We start from the raw sequence: 25,301 nt of genomic DNA, 5'->3' as shown, positions 1-25,301 counted from the left end.
ATTTGAACGCTGGAACTCTCGACTTCCAAATCAGCTGATTTGGGAAGACGCGTTCACCACTAGACCAACCCGGTGGGTCATTGAAAGAGGGGCTGGGAGGACTCTGATTTCTGAGAGACATTAAAGTAAAGTAGCTCGTACGCAGGTGGGTGATGAACAAACCTTTTTGCTCAAACAGGCTGATACTAAATATTTTTATGAAGAAGGGATCCACAAGCTCTCCACACGTCAGTAAAAATATGTAGAAATTCACGGACTACCTAAAAAAGCGATAAACATTTCTGTATTTCTATTTTCCACTAATAAATATTAAGAACAAAGTTTGGTTACATTTGAATGATCATCACCCTCATATTTAATTAATAGGCAAATACTACTTACAGGGAAACTTATACGCATTTTATCCCGTAACTTTACGGACTTTACTCATTAAAATGTATATTATTTTACTAGGTTTCCCTGATAATGTTTACAACATGATAAGAAAAGATAAAAAAACTATTTTATGATGTTAATATCTTTCCTAAAATAAAAAAAAAAACTGACGAACGTGTAATTAAATAAACCGCCTTCAAAACATTTAATAAACGTTGATGCTCATACAAAATTCATTTAATATACTTTTTCCTTTTTTTTGTTACAAGTATTACCATATAAGACAAAAAAGAGTTGATTTCAAAAAGACTGGTTTTTAAAAATATCGCATCAATTTTTTTATTTAGGAAACTTCAAATTTTCCTATTCATTTTCAATTTTTTATCATATACGACTGACTACTAATTCCGTTCAAAAGTATTATGCAAGATTAATAATATAAAATTACATTCAATAAAAAATTCTTTTAAAAGGAACCTCTCAATAGAATTTAAAAAAGAAAATCTAAAAACGTGTCTGTATTTTTCCTTAAGAAATCAATAAATTACGTAAAAAGTGACACGTTTACAACGAGGATAGATGAGAAACAACGAAATAAACAACCATCAATATAAAACTTAATGATACAACTGACAAGATTATAAAGAGAAAAAAAATAAAACGATTTTTAATAGAAGATCTTAATGCATTTTTACTTTTTTTTTCCTAGGAAAGCATTAAAAGGAAAACTACAGAAAGTTAAGAAAAGTATAAATGGTTAAAAAAAAGTCAACATCTCTTTTAATAATTTTTAAAGAAACACAAAATGTGCGCGCACATACTATATTTATTTTTATATATTAACAAAAGATTTCGAACAAACATTAAACGCATTAAACTACAGAAATCAAATTTTCAGTCTAAGAGTAGGGGGACTGGCAACTGAAGGACCCAAGTGGTTGCAGTTATTCTAAATGTATAAAAAAAACACAGAATACGACTCTATATTAACTTAATAAACATAAAAATTACTTTAAAACCTTTCTTTATGTAAACAGAATAACACAAATAATCTAAAACTTTCTAAACTCAGATGAAAATGATTACTGCATCAGCCAACCTGTAATTCTCCCGAGTTAAACCCATACAATTGAGTTGAATCCCCCCCGACAAGATACAATGATTCACAAGCGAAATCACTTTACCTTAAGAAGAATGAACTGAAGCAGCCTAAATACAGTAACGAGCAAAATTTATTCTAAATAAACTATACGTAAATCTGAGTAACAATATTATTTCAGAATATCAAGATCAACGGATATTTCGCTTGAATATAAACCGAAGAAAAATTGTAATACATCGTGTACATGCTTGTAAGATCACTTATGTACAAACGGGCATGTCTATGTCACCCTAAGACTGGTTTTATGAGCGATATATCCAATCACCAACGGTTGCTACACAAAGTTAGACAGTTGATAAGAATATACAATAAGTTTTCATTATTGAAAGACAGTTTTCATAGAAAGACAGATGATGTATTTATAAAAAGTATGCGTCTGAGAGCGCATAGATTATATACATTGTAATTATAATACAAAACATCTGCAAATAACGCATTGTTTAATTTCAGTTATTATGTAGTATTTATAAAATGAAATAGTAAAATTAGAATAATCAATCATATAATACTGACTATTATGCCATAAAGAAAAATACATGAAAAGTTAAATTTTAATTATCCTTGAAAGGTAGATCGTTTTGTTTTATATATATATAAAACTACTATACTGGTTGTTAATTAAAACAATGAGGTGACATTGAATTCCTTATCAGGCTTAGTATTAAACATTTCATAATAAAGTTATTAATGCAGTGTAACAGCTTGAATAAATTGACGATAGGCATTAAAAATCAGTTATAAAAGAAAAACAAAAGAGAAAGATAAAAAGAGTAGTAGAAGATAAGTATGTCACAACGTCATTTCAATCTTTAGCCTTTATTGTACGCTATGACTTTTATTTACACACTCGAGCTTTTTTTAACAATTAAAATTCACTTATAAAATACAAATTATATTTGCTAACTAAAACGTTTAGTTTTAAATTTAGTATAAAATAATAATTTATACATACTCCACAATTATAGTTAAAGTTGAATTAAAATTTTTCATTACAATTTGCCGACTGAGGGTGTACTGGTATTCCCCTTCTTTTAAATAACAGGTATCACGAGAAAATTATATCCCAATCGATGATTTAAACTGTTACGTTTATTTCAATATTAACTGTTAATATATCGATTTTTGTTTTTCAAACCACTAAAACAAATTTTGCGTGGTACTGTTGCGTATAACTTTATCCATTATTATAATAACATCGCTTTTGAATAAAAAAAACTTCTTCGATTTTAGATAAATCGATTCTTTTATCTTTCCTAAATAACGAGGTACAAAAAAGTAGGACCTGCAATATTTTATTAAAAATCAGATCGAATCACAATTGGAAATTTCAACGCTAAATTAACAATACGGGGGATCACTTTCGCCTCTTTAATTACAGAACATAATTATGAAACAAACAGCAACAGCGAAAAAGTTTTCATAGAATAATTTGAAACTGTCTGACTTTTAAATCGGCACTCTTGACGTAGAAAATATCAGTTGTTCGAAAAGAATTTCTAGTATCATAAACTCTTTTGTTTATTCCAAAATGTCGGCTCTGCTTAAAACGTGTACCTCGAAGAAAGCGTGCTGTGTATGATATTTTTATTTTCTGTAGGTGTAAAACCAGACGAAATTCACTTACGGATGTTAAAACGGGCGGTGAAACGGTATAAATTAATCGTGAACATTTTTATAAGCGGACGAACAATTTAAATCGGACAGAACAAGTGTCAGCCACTTCATCGTTGCGGAAGATCTGTGAATCGCATTAATAATCTTATACGCAAGGACAGACGCATAAAAGTTTGGGAAATTAACAAAATTTGCAAAGTAAGTATCGGTACTGTCCATTCCATTATCCAAGATAGGCTGAATTAACGCAAAAGGTGGGTTCCGAGACTGCCGACTCAAAGCCACAAAGACATCCATACCTCCACGGAACTTGACGATTGTTATCGACTTTTGCGTATGCTTTTTTATATAGCGGGCTAACTCGTGATGAACTTGGATCAATCATTTTCAACCAGTATCTGAACATTACTTATAAAATGAAAACATTCGAGAAGTCCGCCCGTTAGTAAAAATTCGGTTAGTAAAAAAACGGGTTAGACAATGCAGCAGAGAATATTCATTGTTTCCCAATACATTAGACGTGACAGTTATGCCCAGATCCAGAATGCCGTCACAGAAAAGTACGGTGTGGATGCACCAAACAAATCCTTCATCAAGCGGCTGTACCACAAGCTCCAAGAGACAGGGAATTTGGCAGATGCAGCCAAAAGTGGTCGACGGAAAGCTACAAATTCTGTTAGTTCCAAGAAGTCTGTGCGACGCCTATCTAGCTAGTCTTGTCAGATCTTTAAGTGGCATCTTTAAGTGTTTAAAGATGCATCCGTACAAAATTCGTGTTGTTCGCGAGTTGTAGTTGTTACATGCAAACCCACCGGGTAGTCTAGTGGTTAACGCGTCTTCCCAAATCAGCTCTGATTTGGAAGTCGAGAATTACAGCGTTCAAGTCCTAGTAAAGCCAGTTATTTTTACAGGGATTTGAATACTAGATCGTGGATACCGGTGTTCTTTGGTGGTTGGGTTTCAATTAACCACACATCTCAGGAGTGGTTGAACTGAGAATGTACAAGACTACACTTTATTTACACTCATACATATCATTCTCATTCATCCTCTGAAGAATTATCTAAACGGTAGTTACCGGAGGCTAAACAGGAAAAAGAAAGAAGTTGTTACCTGCAGACACTAGAAAACGTGTAGCTTTCTGTCACCGGTTCATGTTATCTGTAACGTCAGATGGGGAAGAACTTGACGATTGGTTTCGGTCTGAAGAGGCACGGTTCCACCTTGATTGATAAGTAAATGCGCAGAATTCACGCATTTGCTGTACGGAAAATCCACATAAACTGCACGGATAAAAAGTGGGCGTTTGGTAGCCAATGTCAAGTAGGCGAATGTTCATGACATTCTTTCTCGGCACAGTGAAAACAGTGAGCGCTACTTATAGATGGTGCAACAATTTTTTAACGCTATACCTGCAGACCGGCTAGAGTACACGTGGTTTCAGCAGGACAGTGCTACGGCTCACACAGCCAACAACACTATATGACTTTCTCGAATCAGTGAGTTTCAAAGGGGTTGTAACCCCCTCGGTCACCTAATTTATCTCCTCCTGACTTTCTCTCGCGGGGATACCTTAAAGATGCCGCTTACAAAATTCAACATTCACACCGTTCCCGAATTGTAGAGCCAAATTGAACGATATATCGCTGCAATTCCTCAACAAATGTTACAAGTGTTTAAGAGCATGCAAAGTCGTATTCAATTATGTGGATCCATAACGAAGGCCACTTTCAACAACTATTGTAACTTACTCATTTTCCAAAAGGTTGCAACACTGTACAATCGATATATAATAAACACTGAGATTGAGAGAGAGCATTTTAGGAAAGTTGTCAACTGGTAATAACTTGTGATAAAAAAATTTGGCATAACAAGCGTAGGATTAATGCGTTGAGATCGGTTATTTTAAATGGTATGCGTAATTTTATTACTAATACAAGCGTAACCGTAAGTCTGAGTTATTTATTTATAGACGTGGGATAGGATAAATGTGGATATAGTAGGAATTAGTAAGGTTCGGTGGGAAGAGGAAGGCGACTTTTGGTCAGGTGATTTTAGAGTAATTAACTCAGCTTCAAATAATGGGCAGGCAGGAGTAGGTTTCATAATGAACAAGAAGATAGGGAAGAGAGTAGAGTATTTCAAAACGCATAGCGATAGAATCATTGTAATAAGGATAAAATCAAAACCTAAACCGACAACGATTGTTAACGTCTATATGCCTACAAGCGCCCATGATGATGATGAGGTAGAGTGTGTATACGAAGAGATTGATGAAGCAATTAAACACGTAAAAGGAAATGAAAATTTAATAATAGTTGGAGATTGGAATGCAAGCATTGGAAAAGGCAAGGAAGGAAATATAGTGGGGGAATACGGGCTGGGCCAAAGGAATGAAAGACGGGACCGACTTATAGAGTTTTGAACGAAGTATAATTTAGTAATTGCCAACACCCAATTTAAAAATCATAATAGAAGAATATACACTTGGAAAAAGCCAGGCGATACTGTAAGGTATCAGATAGATTATATCATGGTTAAGCAAAGATTTAGAAATGAACTCGTTGACTGCAAAACTTACCGTGGAGCAGACATTGACAGCGACCATAATTTGGTGATAATGAAATGTAGATTGGGGTTTAAAACCCTGAAGAAAAGGTGTCAGATGAATCGGTGGAATTTAGAGAAGCATGAGGAAGAGGAGGTAAAGAAGATTTTTGAGGAGGACATCGCAAGAGGTCTGAGTAAAAAAGATAAGGTAGAAAATGTAGAAGAAGAATGGGAGAATGTTAAAAAGGAAATTCTTAAATCAGCAGAAGCAAACTTAGGCGGAATAAAGAGAACTGGTAGAAAACCTTGGGTTTCAGACGATATATTGCAGCTGATGGATGAACGTAGAAAATATAAGAATGCTAGTGATGAAGAAAGTAAAAGGAACTATCGGCAATTAAGAAATGCTATAAACAGGAAGTGCAAACTGGCGAAAGAAGAGTGGATAAAAAGAAAAGTCTTCAGAAGTGGAAAGCGAAATGAACATTGGTAAAATAGACGGAGCATACAGGAAAGTTAAGGAAAATTTTGGGGTACATAAATTAAAATCTAATAATGTGTTAAACAAAGATGGTACACCAATATATAATACGAAAGGTAAAGTCGATAGATGGGTGGAATATATTGAAGAGTTATACGGAGGAAATGAATTAGAAAATGGTGTTACAGAGGAAGAAGAGGAAGTTACAGAGGAGGATGAAATGGGAGAAACAATACTGAGATCTGATTTTAAGAGAGCAGTAAAAGATTTAAATGGCAGAAAGGTTCCTGGAATAGACGGAATACCTGTAGAATTACTGCGCAGTGCAGGTGAGGAAGCGATTGAGAGATTATACAAACTGGTGTGTAATAATATTTATGAAAAAGGGAAATTTCCGTCAGACTTCAAAAAAAGTGTTATAGTCATGATACCAAAGAAAGCAGGGGCAGATAAATGTGAAGAATACAGAACAATTAGTTTAACTAGTCATGCATCAAAAATCTTAACTAGAATTCTATACAGAAGAATTGAGAGGAGAGTGGAAGAAATGTTAGGAGAAGACCAATTTGGTTTCAGGAAAAGTATAGGGACAAGGGAAGCAATTTTAGGCCTCAGATTAATAGTAGAAGGAAGATTAAAGAAAAACAAACCAACATACTTGGCGTTTATAGACCTAGAAAAGGCATTCGATAACGTAGACTGGAATAAAATGTTCAGCATTTAAAAAAATTAGGGTTCAAATACAGAGATAGAAGAACAATTGCTAACATGTACAGGAACCAAACAGCAACAGTAACAATCGAATAACATAAGAAAGAAGCCGTAATAAGAAAGGGAGTCCGACAAGGATGTTCCCGATCTCCGTTACTTTTTTATCTTTACATGGAACTAGCAGTTAATGATGTTAAAGAACAATTTAGATTCGGAGTAACAGTACAAGGTGAAAAGATAAAGATGCTACGATTTGCTGATGATATAGTAATTCTAGCCGAGAGTAAAAAGGATTTAGAAGAAACAATGAACGGCATAGATGAAGTCCTACGCAAGAACTATCGCATGAAAATAAACAAGAAAAAAACAAAAGTAATGAAATGTAGTAGAAATAACAAAGATGGATCACTGAATGTGAAAATAGGAGGAGAAAAGATTATGGAGGTAGAAGAATTTTGTTATTTGGGAAGTAAAATTACTAAAGATGGACGAAGCAGGAGCGATATAAAATGCCGAATAGCACAAGCTAAACGAGCCTTCAGTAAGAAATATAATTTGTTTACATCAAAAATTAATTTAAATGTCAGGAAAAGATTTTTGAAAGTGTATGTTTGGAGTGTCGCTTCATATGGAAGTGAAACTTGGACGATCGGAGTATCTGAGAAGAAAAGATTGGAAGCTTTTGAAATGTGGTGCTATAGGAGAATGTTAAAAATCAGATGGGTGGATAAAGTGACAAATGAAGAGATATTGCGGCAAATAGATGAAGCATTTGGAAAAATATAGTTAAAAGAAGAGACAGACTTATAGGCCACATACTAAGGCATCCTGGAATAATCGCTTTAATATTGGAAGAACAGGTAGAAGGAAAAAATTGTGTAGGCAAGCCACGTATGGAATATTTTAAACAAATTGTTAGGGATGTAGGATGTAGGATGTAGGATTTAAAACAAATTGTTAGGGATGTAGAGGGTATACTGAAATGAAACGACTAGCACTAGATAGGGAATCTTGGAGAGCTGCATCAAACCAGTCAAATGACTGAAGACAAAAAAAAGACGTGAAAATGCAGTAGTAAAATCGTAAAAAAAGTATCATTATCATCAAAATTAATAATTAAACGATAAAATTGTAAGAACATAAATAGGTATTTCTAGTTAAGATTAAATAATTATTAATTTGCAAAACAAAAAATTAATGTGTTGTAATACATATGTAATCAATTAATTACGGTAAATAAATCTTTTATTAAGAAAAAATTAAATGATAAATGTTGTAGATAAAAAGAATCGGTCTTAATTGTAAAATAATTAAATGTAATTTTATTGATTTAAATAAATGGAAATATGTATTTTTTCGTTATTATCTTCAAAAAAAACATTGAAAATTCAGGCCAACCCGATCGTTAAAAAATACAACAAGCACAGGAAAAACAAACGAAAATATTATATTCCCTGTATCAAAGATTTTTCAGGCCTATTTTAAGCAATCTGCAGTTATCACGATTTCACCCTTTTTTACTCCCTATTTTCTAACATATATAAATAATCTTTTTTAAATGAAAAAAAGATAACTATGTAATAGTGAATAAATCAAAAAAAGAAAGTTATTTCTTTAAAATTTTGTTTTATTTCTTACCTGACTTGTAATGAGTTTTAAAAGTAGTTACGAGACTTGTATGTAAATATCAAATTTTTTTTCATAGCCCACAGTATATTAATTCAAGAGACTTTTTTAACCACTTTAACTTCATTTTACTTTTCTTCTTCTACCTATCATTTATTTGGTGGTATTTTAAAAGGCAAACGAAAAGTAATTTCAATAAAAGTAAATAAATATTTTTATATATGATAAACCGAATAAAAAAAGTAAGAGAAGTCATTGGTATATGTAGAAAAGGAGAGAGAAGAGAGAGAGAGAGAAACAACACAACAAAAAAGCAAAAGGAAATCTGTGCAACGTTAGAAATATTTCAACATTACAGCTTTCTTTAGCAGGCACTGTGGGAATAAAAGAAGGCATTTGTCACGAGACTGCGCCATTTTGCAGCGCGGCGTCAGTACACTCCAGGCGGCTTTAGATTACTCGGTTAGCTGGGGACGACTTCTGAATTTTAAAATGACGAATTGTTTAAAAACGGCAGATTTGTTATCCGTTTTAATACTTGTAGCTCTACAGCAGTGTAATAATTCAAAATGACAGACGATAATATTCCTTCGTCGTGAAGAAACTAATTTACTACGACGAGTTAATAACGAATCGGTAACGCATAGATGTAGTCGAAATATTTAAATTTATTATCGTATAATACGTCATCGTATTTACATTTAAAGTAAAATACACGACATAAAAATAGTAACATAAAAGACGACATTATGGAACAGAACAATAACGAAAGAAAACAGAACAAAAGCGCAGTTGTTGCAAAGAGTACTACAATAAATATTATTTGTAATTGTATAAGTATAAATTCTACAATCCATTTTAATAAATCTAAATTACTTTTATGTAACCTCACTACCATCTGTAACAATATTCCGATCGATACATCGTACAAAAAAAATTTTTAAGGTGAATAAAATTGTCGCTACAACTCCGACATTTTGACACGATAACGGAAAACAGTATCCAATTAAGGAGAAAGGGTTTCGGTTATTATCCATTTAAATTGAAAAATTCTTTTTTTACTTCATTTTTACTTTGCCTTTCGCTTCGCTATAAACCCGATTACTTTTATTCCGTTTCTAAAAAAATTTGACATTTAACAGGTCTAAATTTCAGGTTTGCATTTCATTTTATTCAATGCTACATTTCTATCAATATTATTATAAACATGAAAAATGCACATTCTATATCCTATTCAGTTAGCTTATAGAGCTCAAATAGACTGCAAATACAAATGTTCAGGCGGCCGATTCATAAGCATCACCTGTAAATCCTGATGCAGGAACTAGGCGCGACGATAATTTTCAGTAACCACGCGCTATGATATTTTAAACCATTATATATAATTTAAATTTAAATAAATTAAGGCATCTCATTTCAGTTTTTTACGAGTTACGAAATTGTCAATTGTCCACAAACAGTGAAATTTTACAAATATCCAAGATTAAATTTCTATGATAAAAAACAAATAATAAATTGAATTTAGTTTTCGTCATCCGATTGCGAGAAATCCGTAGTGCTGTCATTATTAAGAGATACAACGGGAGGCTCAATTTTGTTTTCTATATTATCCAATTTCCAATAATTTGGTTCGGTAGTATCCGTTACATGTTTTATACAGTTTTTCCATTCCTGCTGACCTGTTTTATCGAAGGCTTTTAAGCATAAATTTTTAATATCAGATGTTTAAAAAGCAGTATTTTCTGACGCTACGTAACTTTTGATTTGCCCCCAAATTAACTAAATCGGATTGAGTACACAATGATAGGGAGGTAATAGAAGCACGGATTTGCTACTGGATCTTACTAACTCATCAATTTTATACAGATTAAAATACTTTTAATACGCGAAACCATTTGCAGTAATCGGACCTTAAGTTGAAAAATCACTCCTTTTGAAGTAAGCCGCATTTTGATATCATTCTTTTTTCCATGACATGGCTGTAATTATTTCATTTTTACGTGAATTATAAGAGCCGTTGTCTATGACAATAACCCAGTTATCTTACAGAGGAGGTAACAATTTCTCAATAAATAAAATTCGTGTGTATTTTTTTACAAATTGGGGTTTTGTATTTTTAGGAAACCGTAACTAATTAGTAGATTCATACTGGCGAACCACGTTATAAACTGAAACAGCACAACTTCCATTTAGTTTGTTAATTAACGACAACCGAAATCAACGCCGTTGGATTACTATGTAATTCGCTTTTCTAATAATTTAAGATGATATGTTTTTCCGCACAACTTAAAGGCCTCTTTTCGCGGTCTTTTTTTCGGAGGAATATCAATAATCGTGCATTATTGTCAACTGAATCGATGTCAGATACGGTGTCGAAATAATGGTACAACTCATGTCGTACATTCACGTTCCAGTAAACTTAAACAAAACTGCATTACATTAACTTTAAATAACATTAAAGTAAATATATAAGTAACAGAAACACCAAAATTGAACACAAGAAAAAAAAGAGTGATCATATGAAAAGATTAAGGCTTTTAATAGAGCTGAGAAAACATAATATATAACCTTTTGATTACATTGACTACTAAATGACAAACTAAAATTACACGGTGACTATATATGAGTAATGAAATCAGTGTTGTATATAGATACGGCCGCGTTGTGAATCGGCACTGACACAACAGACGTAACTCAGCAGAATCATGACGAAATTACTAACACAAACGCAACGTTTGTTTATTCTTCACTTTATAAGTTAACTGAGTAAAGTATAGAAAAGAAGTGAATTAGAAAAAAAAGTTATAAAAAACGACCTGGACATCATTTCGATAAAACCTTTTCGACTATCAAAACAAAGCATTCTTAAACTAATCAAGATATTATTCAGCGGGCTCGATGAAACATATATAACTCTACCTGCATTTATCAAAGACACACGTAGCTGCTCATACTGACGGTGAAAGGAAAAAAGACAAGAGGACAATACGTGTAGCAGTTTTAGCAAGGCGCTTTTTCCTTTACTTATCCGTACATGTTTATTAATTGAAATCTTTATTAACTCTCCGCAAACACCTTGCTATATATAACTGCTCGGCTATACAAATATATTACGTATATATTAAACTGTGTATAATACTGAACCACTTTTCATTTTTTGTCCACAGTGTTTTACTGTGAAATAAACGGAAAGAATAACAAAAAAAAAAAAATGAAATCAGAAATGGGCGGTCTACGGCCATATTTCTGAACGGTGTTCAAAAACTTTTACCAAATTTTGCTTCCTCAAAATCCATATTTAAAATCTCAAAAAAAATAATTGAACTAAACTTTTTTCATCTTTTCTAGTTATGAAAATATTCCAGTCGAAAAAAACACAAATATAAAATCCCGGGAGAGTGAAACTGAAAAAAAGACCTCATTTTCCGCACTTAAATACATTCTATAGAAAAAACCACACGTTCGCGCAGGTGCGCAAAAAAATACACACCAATTCTGATATAATTTTCATATAAAATGTACAATTTTCTTTCTCACTTTACATAATATAAAAGAAATAAGTAAGAAATGTGAAACGAATGTAGAATGTATAAGGTAATTCCAGGAAGTTCGATCGATAATCCATCATCTCGAGACATCCTTTAAATTTACTATTGCTTTATATTGCACGGTACCCTTACCTCATCTACTTTCGGTATAAGAACCGAGCTTACACTTCAGAACAAATTCAACTACATTTACGTTGCCTATATGTAACATACCATATATATAGATAGGATAAAGAAAAACTAGATTTCCAATATAATAAATCTGCACGTTAAAAAAGTCAAAAAACCTTTCTACACTTTATTGCATTTACATTTCATTTAAAAATATAAAATAAATTTAATTTAGTTTAAAAAAAAATAATATTACAAACATTTTTAAAAACGTTGCTTTATACTTTTTATTCATACTTTAATGTAATTATTATTATTATTAATCATACAGAGCCGAGTGAATCGTCAGGAGCTGTGTGTTAACATATTGCCCGCCAAAAATCATCTGTGTGTATATATATGAGTGATGACGAAATCCGAATCCGGATTTGTCATCTGCAACCCCAAAAACCCCGATAGTCGTTTTGCAGATTTTGTAATTTTATACACCCGCACCCTTAATTTAGCCCCGTACGGGGGGGGGGGGGATGTCTACAAAAGTAAAGGTGGAATATTGTATTGTCACCCCAACTTAGAGTAACTGTGCAAAATTTCATCAATCGGCAACGTCAGGTAATATGTTAAATTAAGGATAAAGCTTTGAGGACAAGCATGAAAAAAAAAATTTTGAGTTTTTTTTTTTAAGAAAGCAAGTAAAACTAGATAAAATTATTTAAAATAGTACATTTAAATATGTCAGGTGTTACAACGTCCGACCTGGAACAGCTCCAGAACAGATATGAAACGCAAATTACTCCCAAAAATTATAATATCAACCTCAAACGCTTTATAACGTGCTTACAGCGGAAAATGACTAATGAAGAAGTAGTTTTCCATTACATTTCTTATTTATATGGCCTTAGACCCAAAAAAAAATTGTTTATAAATACAAGTAGCTTCAAGAGATTCCGGGAATATATTGTTCAAAAAAAAAAAAATTATGTACTTGCATTAATATTGATTACATTCTATATTTACATTTTTTAGTAACTTCAGGTTAACACTCCGATTTAATTCGGTAATGACAGACTTTGGAAAAGCCACAGCAGAAGTTTTAACGGTGAGTGAATAATTGAAACACTCGACAGGGATCCGAACTAGAATCTCTTCAGTGAAAACATAGACGCTACCAACCAACTGATCACGGAAATCGGCATTATAAGTCCAATCTTCGATAGAAAAGCCACTTTCCTTCGAAGATTGGGACACTTTTGCCGATATTCATAAAGAATTGTTAGTTTAAATATTCTGAAACCCAGAAGCATCTTTTTACACGTATTATATTACGACGTCATAAGTGTTCTACCTTATATTACTTTCAGCCTATTTCAATAAAAATAAAAAAAGTTAATGTACCGGGAATAGTTTTAGAGCAACGTAGTTGAAAAAATACGATCATTTTTAAATCATTGTGTAGAATATTGTAATAATTTCTACCAATACTCCCCTAATTCTGACACATTTCCTTAACAGATTTTCTTATGTCAGTTAGTACGAGCAGAAAACCTTGCGTAATTTACCGATACACGAAAGCTCATCAATACCATCGACACTAACACATCCCTTAAAAAAACTGCTTGAACCATTCATAAATTTATGTTTCTTCTTCGCGATTTCAGAATATATAATTCCTCAAGTTGTCTTAAAAGCCAATTTTTGGAAGAACTGAAAACTTGACATTGTTCTACAATAAACATTTTTAACTGCGACGATGTGTCATAAACACAAACATAGCTATTAATTTTGCTAGAAATTGATGCAGGCCGTACTGAGACGAAGTCATGAAGGCTGCCACCTTGTGTAAAAAAAATCGCGGTCGCTACTGTTAATAGAACAAATAAGTATGAACACCGTTTCGACGACTCACCGAATTATTAGTACACAATCGAAACTATTAGAATACAATAGAAAATCGCTAATCTTAAACAGCTTAATATGTTACATGAACTGTAAGCTAACGTTGCTGATTCATATTGTCCATTAAAGTAAATAATTTGAAATTAAATCATTTTAAAAGTACATTTTATATATTTTTTTGGTCTTCGGTCATTTGACTGGTTTGATGCAGCTCTCCAAGATTCCCTATCCAGTGCCAGTAGTTTCATTTCGGTATACCCCCCCCCCACATCCTACATCCCTAACAATTTGCTTTAAATATTCCAAACGTTGCCTGCCTGCACAATTTTTTCTTTCTACCTGTCTCTCCAATATTAAAGCGATTATTCCAGGATGCCTTAATATGTGGCCTAAAAGTCTACCTCTTCTTTTAACTATATTTTTCAAATGCTCCTCTCTTCATCTATTTACCGCAACGCTTCTTCATTTGTCACTTTATCTACCCTTTTTTCCTTTCTTTTTCCTGTTTAGCCTCCGGTAACTACCGTTTAGATAACACTTCAGAGGATGAATGAGGATGATATGTGTGAGTGTAAATGAAGTGTAGTCTTGTACATTCTCAGTTCGACCATTTCTGAGATGTGTGGTTAATTGAAACCCAACCACCAAAGAACACCGGTGTCCACGATCTAGTATCCAAATCCGTGTAAAAATAACTGGCTTTACTTGGACTTGAACGCTGGAACTCTCGACTTCCAAATCAGCTGATTTGGGAAGACGCGTTCACCACTAGACCAATTCGGTGGGTTCACTTTATCCACCCACATGATTTTTAATATTCTTCTATAGCACCAAATTTCAAAAGCTTCTAATCTTTTCTCCTCAGGTACTTCGATCGTCCAAGTTTCACTTCCATATAAAGCTACGCTCCAAATATATACTTTCAAAAATCTTTTCTTGTCGTTTAAATTAATTTTTGATGTAAACATTTTATATATATACACCTACATACATTAGATTATTAGATTGCTAATAAAAATGATAAAACTAATTTATTAGTTTTATTAAAGAAAATACTACAAACACAAAAATTAAAATAAATCAATTATTCAAATATGATCAACACATATTTTGGTAATATTCAACCTTACATCAGGCTATAAGCTCACTAAAATGTTTGTAATTACATTACTAAAGCCTCTTAAAAGTGAGGGTAACTGAACCCCAAAGAAAAAAGATGAAGGTTAATATCAAATAATATCAAACACACCCGTGTTAGCTTTAATAAATAAAATACTAATCCATCAATCTACGATTTAAACTTAACTATATCGTTTCTTTAAAATAAACTTAATTACTTTAAATAATAACGAATATTGTCACGATGATGATAAAAATAATAATCATAAAATCATTTATAGGCTATATAATCATACGATTCATTGAACTATGATGTATGTATAACAGATACCGCACACATTTCTATATAGATGTCAGTTAAATTACACAGATATTTAGAACTGAAAAATCAATTCCGATATGAAAATACAAATTAAGTAAATACAAAAACTTAACACATGAAAATATATGAAGAAGAGATGACAAAATATAGCGAATGATTTATCCAAGCAGATTACGTACGACTCAATTGTATCGTAAATTTAATTACGCAGTTGACATTAAATTATGATAGTATAGCAAAGCATTGTGATGGCTTGACTTCTCTAAACTTTATATGTATGTATCAACCTATATTGCAAGGGAGAGAACATAAACCTAACGAGGTGAAATGGTTAAACGGCCGAAAAGGGGATGAAATGAAGAGAAACATTGTGTGCACGCGCGCGTTGTGTGTGTGTGTGTGTGTGCGTGTGTGTGTATATATATATATATATATATATATAAACATGTTAGTATGTACTTGCGTGTGAAAAAGAGAGACAGTCACAAGGAGAGATAGAGATAAAATAACTATGGATATAAACACAGAGTGAATTGAATCGTAATGTATCGTCATCACCAAGGGGAATCTACAATCGTACAGTGCAACGAGTACTGGTTGGTAGCTAACGCCCTCTGTTCCACAATATACAATAACTCCCACATCCATTAATTATCATTAAACTGCTTGCAATAATTTTTGTGTTAGACGCCAGCGTGTATAATATTCATTTGCAGCGGTATGTGATGCATCGCAATTGCGATGCATTAGCACAACAAAAAACCAAACAACGCAATACCCAACCGGTACCAGACAGTGTTAGCTAGTCTACCATTCCTCGCCTCTCGCAGCCGAATCATTATTTCATTTTTATCGATTCAAATTCCCGTGATGATCGGATGATGTGTTTATAATATTAATCGAACAATAAATAAGAGGGCCGCTATAGTTTTAACAATAAAACGAAAAAATAAACGACTCAAACGCGGATGCTAGTCGATAATTAAAGGTATTACCCGTCGTTTCATGCAATTAATTTAAATGTACTAAAATACATAATTACGTTACCGTTAATTAATCCATCTCATAAATTAGGAAGAGTGAAAATTAAGTGATTTTAACCCGTTGAAAAATAATTTTGGAAGTCATTAATGACAAAAAATTACAAGTTACAAACGACTATTCATTTAAAAACAATGTATAAAATAATTACCGAAAATTTAAACTAAAAAAACATCTGATATGGAAATCACATGACTTTCTTGTACCCCTATTAAATTACTTATACACATTTTTAAAAGTACATAAAATGTTATTTCACTAACAACGTCTGATTTTTTTTTCATATTTTTTTTTATTGTTATTATTGAGTGAATTATTCGTTATAAATTTTTTATTTTTTAATGTAAAAAAGGAAAATGAAAAGGAAAAAAGGAAGAAAATGTTGCAAACAAAAAAAATTAAGAGAAGATGATAAATATAAAAAGAGAAAATTTTAAAACTAGAGATCGTGTGCACAAATTAAGATCAGAAAAATTATATCAAACCAAAGAGCGATTAAATGATTGGCAACAAAAAACAAAACGAAATGGCGATCAACTTCGACTCACGGAAAACATTGTCGGATAATATTAGAGGAGTAATGGGACGTTAAGAGAATTTTTTGTAATTTATCAAAGATCGGGTATGTATGCCTCAGTGTGTATATTTTTCTTGTGAGGGTCTATTTTTCACTCACTTTGTAATTAAATTTAATGTAGATAAAATTAAAAAGAAATTCCAGAATAATTTTAAAAAAATAAATAGAAATTAAACTAGAAAATCAAAAAATAATACGATTCTAAATTATAATTTTCAATTAATATTAAAAAATTACATAATTACATGTTTCACCAAATCTATTACATATACACATATGTAATAATGCCTATTAAATTACATATACACATTTTTAAAAGTACTTAAATTTTATCTCACTAATAACTGCTGATTTTTTTTTTTATATAATTTTTTTATTGTTATTATTGAATAATTATTTATTGTAAAACTTTTTTTACACTCATGGGTTAATAATTATTAATAAATCAATATATTTAAATTAAAGAAAAAAGTTAAAAAGTAAGGTGATGAAGTCTGATTCGAACCGATGTGCCTTCTCCTTGTAAGATGCAAATATTTCATTAATTAAAATTTTATTTCGCTATAACTCAGAAACCAATGAAAATAAATACAACTTATGATATATCGTTGAAAATCTCTCAATGAGGACTTATTACTGCAGTCAAGAAAAAGCCCAATATCCAATTTTGTTTTGGATTTTGGGCTTTTTTGGACAGCTTTTTGGTCCAGTCCAATCCAATCAAAAGGGAAAGTGCACAACTATCCTACAACAGTCCTAAATCCAAAATTTCAACATACTACGGCTAATCGTTTTTGATTTATGCTAGATACATACCTACATACATACGTTCATACGTACGTACAGGCGTCACACCGAAACTAGTCAAAATGGATTCACGGATGGTAAAGATGGATATTATTGTTGAAGCCGATTCAAGAGCTTCAAAAACGGATGTGGAGTTACATTATTTGTAACAGGCCTAATATCTCAATATTCAGACAGGTTCCAAATGAAATTTATTTCATGTTACTTAATAAAACATGTAAAAGAATTAATCATGTATGCATCGAATAACGACCAAGCATTTTACAATGGTAAAAACAAACAATATAATATGAAAAATCTACTTCTTTAGGTCCAGTGAGAAAAATTGTAATAATCAGTTATTTTTTTTTTTTTTTTAATTAACAAATGGCAATACACCATTACAAAACTTCAAATATCACATTCGAAGAAGTAATCATAGTAAATTTTACTGAAACAGACCTAACGATGAATGGTAACTGTTCGATAAATACACAGATCCCAGTAAAATAAAGAAATCGCTAAACTACTACAAAAAAAAATTCGTTACGGTCACTCAATTACATATTGATTTTACCTTCTGATAAAATAAACAGAACCTTTATCTTATATGTCTACTGCTGCAGAACCCGCTGAACGAATGATGGATTAAAAATTTCATTGATCCGATGTCACATACGAAAAACGTAATATTTGGGTAACTAGAATTTCTTCCTATTTCCTCGGAAATGCTAAGACAAAACGAAAACTATCGAAAAAGTGACTAATTATAACTTCACTTGTTAAGGTAGTAACCCCAAATTAAGATACATAGAGTACACTAAAAAAAACTGATTCCTTACAAATATAGAGAACCAGAAAAACCGGTTGTAACCCATCGCCTGGAAACTGATAACAGTAACCTATTAGAAAGAAAGATATTAAACGTAATCCGTAATGAAAAAGATAATAGACAGTTCAGACTTATTTTATCAAACGTGAAGCAGAAATTTCATACTTGAACAACGAGGAAACAATATACAATAGGCTGTTAGAATTTTAAATTCCTTAAAAATCCTTTTGCGAAAGTTTTCAATCAAAAATCCTAAAATTGTTAACCGCTTAAACCTTTCTTCAGTCTGAATTGAAAGTTTAAAGGGTTAGATATATTTTAAAGTAGATTTACGTCTTCTAATAGAAAACGTACAATAAAACGATTGCCTAGAACAACAAAAGTTATTTTTATTTAATTTTATTGTTTATTCTTAATCCAAAATCCCAGAAAAAAATACTTCTATTATATTCTGTTACCCTCCAAAAACCGTTTAAAAAGGTTATTTAAAATCTAAACCTACTTGTCTATTCGATTGTTAAGCAATCATTAGTAGACAACATAGAAAAAAAAAAGTATATATATATTTTCTCCCTTCAAAAATAAAAAACACGTATACAGAGAGTTTCACTTTAATCGCTCCAGACCATTTTCTCGTAAAAATACGCACAACACAAAAAAAATGACCTAAACAAAAGTTACTCAGATTGGAGGAAATTTAACGGTGACATTGGATTTGGCCTCGAACTTGACGTTATTTTGAGTGTTATACGATAGTGTTAAGTCATTTTTATGCTTTTTTCCGTAGTTTGCGAGATAAATGTCCTGGAATATTGTATGACCTTCTTCAGCATTGTTCTTAATACTAAAATTATAACTCTTCATACTAATTCTAATTTGATACAATATAGCATAAGAGACTGTACTCCTCTACAAGACTATTTTTCTAGCAAAACATATAATTCAACCGGTGCTGGGCGTAATTCCTATTTGTATCCTAAGTCCTATTTCTGGATAAACATTCGCTTTTGTCGGATTATAGATGCTACACTGATCTACCTGGCCAAAAATCTAAGGTTCGTAAGATTCCGGAAAACTACTAAAAAAAAAAAAAATTGACGGATCAAAATTCAGTAAAAATATTTATAACGATTGATCATAAATATTATATTTTTAATTTCTCTTCAAATATTATAAAAATAACACACACGCAGAAAAATTAATTTTTCGCAAGAATCCAGTTCTTAGGCCGATTATAAAGAAAGGTTACCGAAAGTATTTTTTTATTTTAATTAAATTATAGGTAATGAATAAAATACAAGATGTATAAAATAAAAGAAATGAAAATGAAGCCTTTTTAATAAATAAAATACCCATTAAGTTATTTTATTGTTAGCCGATCACGATAACTTAAGATAAAAATTAAAATGAATTTACATAATTACAATTTCAATATAAATCTTTCCTTGAAAACTTCTTTCGAATGCGAATGACAAAGCCAAATCAGAATATAGATTTTACTAAAAGTTTATTTAAATAGAAGGAATACATTACTGAACTTTTACAATAAAATTAGCCGAGTATAAATAATTTATAATTGTTCATTTCTTTACTGTTCTTCACCAAGAATGAAAAGTGAGAATACAAATATATTTGTATTCTCAAAACTTAGCTGAATACACGAAACTTAGCTAAATAAAACGCAAAAAAACGACGTAGTTAAAGGAAGGCATTTCAAATTTACAAAACTTCAAATCACTTTTGCTTATAGAATAATTAAAACACTCCAACATTCTACTGGAATTTAAGCACCATTTTTCATAGATTTTATTTACTTTTTAACTGATGGAAAAAAAACACTACATAAGTGTGAAAAATTCCATCGGTATTCAAATCCGGGTCCTGTATGAAGGAAGCACTACTTTGCAGATTCATTAAGAAAGTCAGCAATGTAGAAGTCGGAGTTAATCAATATATTATTATTGATCAATAATGTGATTCTCCCATCGTAGGTAAAAATACAACGTTCTCAAAGAGGAAATGTAGCGAAATAGATATCCATCCACCAGCTACATGAGCTTGTTTATCTCATATCAAGATTATTCTACAAGCAGATCTTGGCTTTCCCGGAGATAAAGAGAGTTTTGCCAAAACGCTCACTGCATTTCGTACTTAGGACTATCAAAATAATTGATTCTTTGGTAATCGAGTCGGTGATGAGTAAAGTAACCTTTTTAGCTCTTCGGGAATTCTTGTCTTTGAACAAAAAGCTCAAACCACACCTCAGGTTATTATCAGAGTTTTAATAATCGTACATAAAATACGTTCCGCACATACTTTAGTTTGAATATGTTTCTACAAAATTTAATTTACAGTTCGTACATCATCTTTTATTTATATTATTCATCTTAGAGCGGAAGTGAAATGGATTTACCGAAAGTATCGCCGATCGATTGGCAATCAATATTGCCGCAAACACTTAAACCTACTATTTATTAGATGGTTGTTGTATAAAGAGGTTTCATTCTTCAATTTCCTTTATAATTTAGTGAAGGGTTATGAGGAAACTGAAGAAGTTATATAAATTTCGAAGAGGGTTAGCCTTTACAAAAATTTGATGTTTTTTTTTTACTTTACAAAAAACAAACTATCAAAAATAATATTATTGTAATAATAACAACGGAAAGAATCTTTAGATACAATTTAACTTTTAAATATTTTTCCATAAACAGAGCGTTATCAGGATAGGAAGTTTTTAAACTTATCACGGAAGTAGGAGGTAATAAAGTGTAAGAGAGGAACAAAGAATACAGTTTATCTGTGGATATGGAAGGTTGGCTGGCTTTTCGATTTTAAAATGGAACGGCGATATTTCAACGGTTATCCTTCTCGATAACATTTTTTGTTACCTTGAATATAAGAGAGTAAGGAACACTCACTTTACGAACAAGCAGTACAGCTGCCTGTGGGCTCCTGACTCAACAAAGCTACAAAAGACATACATCCATTAAAAATTTGCAGTTTAATAAATATCTCCAACTTTTTATTGTTTTTTTATTTTTAAACTACAAGGGCCATCCAGAAAGTAAAAACGGGTTTTTTGGGGGTTTATCTGGGCGAAAAAACAGTTTTTACTTTATGGGCGACCCTCGTACATAAAAACCATTTTCGTTTTTAATATATACATCATAATCTACATTTTTAAACTATTTATCCATATAATCACCTGTTACGTTCAAGCATTTGTCAAATGGTGGCACTAGTTTTTGCCGTTGTCAAAGAAGTCTGCTGCCGCCAGGCCAGCTCATTAAGTTAAACAGCTGTCTAGACGTCGTCACTTTAATGGCTGTTCCCGCCAAGAAACTACTTAAATTTTGTAAACAGGTAGAAATCGATTGGGGCACTGTACTACAAATGATTAAAAACATCTCACCGGAAAACTTTGAGAAGTCCACATCTTTTATGAGTCAAAAGACACGCAGGCGATTCTGAATGGAGACTTTCTGTAAAATTTCCGAATAAGATTCAACATTGTCTCTCCAAGAGGCAAAAACCCACTCGTAAGGCTCCGTGGCGATACAAAAAAATTATGGCCTTCATTTTGCATTTTGAAAGTGTTTGTTTGTGAATGTTTTTGGCTTTGAATGATGTCAGAAGGCGTTCAAGAATGATGTCACTGAAACGACTGATGTTTACTCTCTAGTGTGTAGTGTGTAAGCCACGTTTACTTACCATTCAACGGCTCTATGATCTAACATTTCACCTCATCTCTATGGTACCACTCCACAAATGACAGAGTGGTAGGCATTCGTTTTTTTTTTTGAGATTGTCTGTCAACATTCCTGGGACCCGTCGAGCACAAATTTTACGATAATTTAGGTGAAAAGTCACAATTTCACGTAACAGAGACCGAGAACGTACAGGAAATTTATCACTAAGTTCATCTAATGTGAAATACGGATTCTGTTTGAAACGTCTGTCAACCTGCTCTTATATAATAATGAAAACAGGACGTCAGGGCGTCCTGAGAGTTTATCGTCATGAAAAGATGTTCTTCCTGACGCAATACGAATTTCCGCTGGACGAATATCTTAAGAATTCATAAACCGTATGACCGATCGTATCTCACAATCGGTGGGATTTTCAATACTTTATTCATTATAAACCCATAAAAATCATTAAAACCTGTCCACAACATTGCTACAAAATTTCGTACAGCGCTAGCAACTGAGACCAGCTGATTTTGACCCATTGTCGTGAGTGAAGATGCGCGCTTGCGTTGCGCAAACATTTCTTAATTTCGGACGAACACAATATTTTCAAGTTAAAAAAATTGGAATAACTTTCAGTCAGAATCAAAGAAATTAGATAATCTTTTTTTTATATTTACAAAGTTTTTTTTTTTTTTTAAACAGCCCGAAATATTAAATTATAAATAAATTTAACTATATTTTATGAAACGTTATAAATTCATAGCATATAATTGAATTTGTGTTAATTATAATTTTTTATTACTTTAAAAAATAAATATAAAGCATTTTTTTAAAAATTATTTCTCTTTATTTAAAATAATAAATAAAAAATAATTAAATACGTACAATTTTACAGGTAAAATTAAGATATTAAGTTCAGCAACACAGTCACCAGCCGTTTTTCACAACAAGTACTTTAATATTAAAAACTGAAATCTTAAGTTTCTTACGTCGGCGACAGAACTTTTCTAATAACTTTATCTCAATATCTACTAAAAACTTTTATCTTTTCCAGAAGTAGATGTATTCTAAATTTTTATCAAATTACATCTAAATTTGTTCGGTTTCGAAATTTTTTAGGTAAATAATAACTTTCACACATTTTTTTTTATAACCTCAAATGAATTCAGTGTTAAAAGCTGGAAAAACCAATCAATCAATTCGAAACGTTAACGATTATCCTCTCGGAAAGAAAGAAAAACATCTATAAATTAATCGGTAATAATTTAAAAATAATAAAAGCACATGAAAAAAAGTACTAGCAATCGTATCGTAAAAAGAAAAGGAAAATGTCAGACCATTACAGATTTAAAGAATGAAGATAAACTAAAGTAGATAAAAATAATAAATAAAACTAAACGAATGAATAAGAAAATCGAAAATAAAGTGAGAAAACATTAAATATTCACAATAGAATAAATAGAAAACTGTCTGTTTTATTCGTGAAGAAAACTTTTCTCCTTTTTCATTCAACCCTTTATAATATATTATTTTGTTCTTTTTACTTGCTAACGAAAAATTTATAAAGTTAAAAGAAAATGTTTCACCATCATTTTTCTTTCTTATATAAGGAACGCCCTTAAGCCATCAATTTGAAAACAGTCTATTCCTTCGTTCATTGTCTTCAATGAATTTATAAAAAAATAAATTTCTTCATAACAAGTCGATTTCTTACTTAAACGTAATCAACATATCAATAATTACACAATACGGACAATTAAAAAAAACAGGCAACAATCGATCATAATTTTAAGGCAATTAAATAAGCTTATTAATAATAAAATCGAATACAAAAATCATTGTCTTCGATGGGAAAACTGTACGGGCGAATATCAGAATGGAGGCTCGAAAACCAGATTAATATTGAAGAAATTCAGAGTGGTTTCGTAGTACAAATTCACGAGTAGTAAATTAAGCAGCCGATGGAAAAGAATATTATACAAGGTAGTGAGTTACACTTAGTATTTAACGAATTGAAGAAAACCTTTGACAGCGTACCTCAAAAATTGCAGTGGAAATCTTTAGAAAATCAAATGGAAATCGAATTTTAGTTAGGAAGTTTTAAAAATTTGTACGATGCTGTCAAAAAATGTGTAAAGATAATAAAGATAACAGCTAACAACACAGATTTTTTTATTGTAAATAAAAGTGTGCGACAAGGATGTCCATTACTCCGGCTCTCTTTAAGACAAATTAATTTTGTTCTTCGAAATTGGTCAAAAAATGTTTTAAAATGGCAGTCCAGATAGGAGGTGATGAGAAAATTAACAGTCTTTTATTTGCGGATGAATAGGTGGTAGTGTGGTGGTGGCTGAAGACGAGCAGGATCTAAAATACATGATAAGAAAGGTTAAGGAGGAGCATAATACATAGGAACTGGAGTTGAATATTCCAAAAAGTAAAGTATAAAATAGTTGGAGACACAGGACAAGATAATGTTACAAATAAAGATAAAATTATTCGGCGAATTTAAATGTCTGTATACCAATCTAACATCACATGAAAGGGCAGCTACCGATATTTTGGAAAAACGTTGGGAAAGATAGAACGATCACCAAGCTCTTAGATGCTATTATGGAATGTTTGAAAATCAAATAATTCAAGGAATACATTCAGCTATTTCCTTTAAAGTTATTCCACGTGTGGGTTCGAAGAATAAACTCTCTCCCTCACGCTCAAAAACTTAGATGACCGCTTTTTTAGATGAGTTTTTGGAGAAGTTGTCGACTGATTATTTTAGAACGAGTAAGAAATGACGATTTCCTAAAGAAAACGGACAAAAAATCACTTTTAATGATTACAGTGGATAAAGCCGTCTG

Source organism: Lycorma delicatula, chromosome 5 (genome assembly GCF_047948215.1).
Source record: "Lycorma delicatula isolate Av1 chromosome 5, ASM4794821v1, whole genome shotgun sequence".
In the NCBI taxonomy this organism is placed as follows: domain Eukaryota; kingdom Metazoa; phylum Arthropoda; class Insecta; order Hemiptera; family Fulgoridae; genus Lycorma; species Lycorma delicatula.
The sequence above is the reverse complement of the archived record's forward strand: the minus strand, read 5'-3'. Positions refer to the sequence as shown.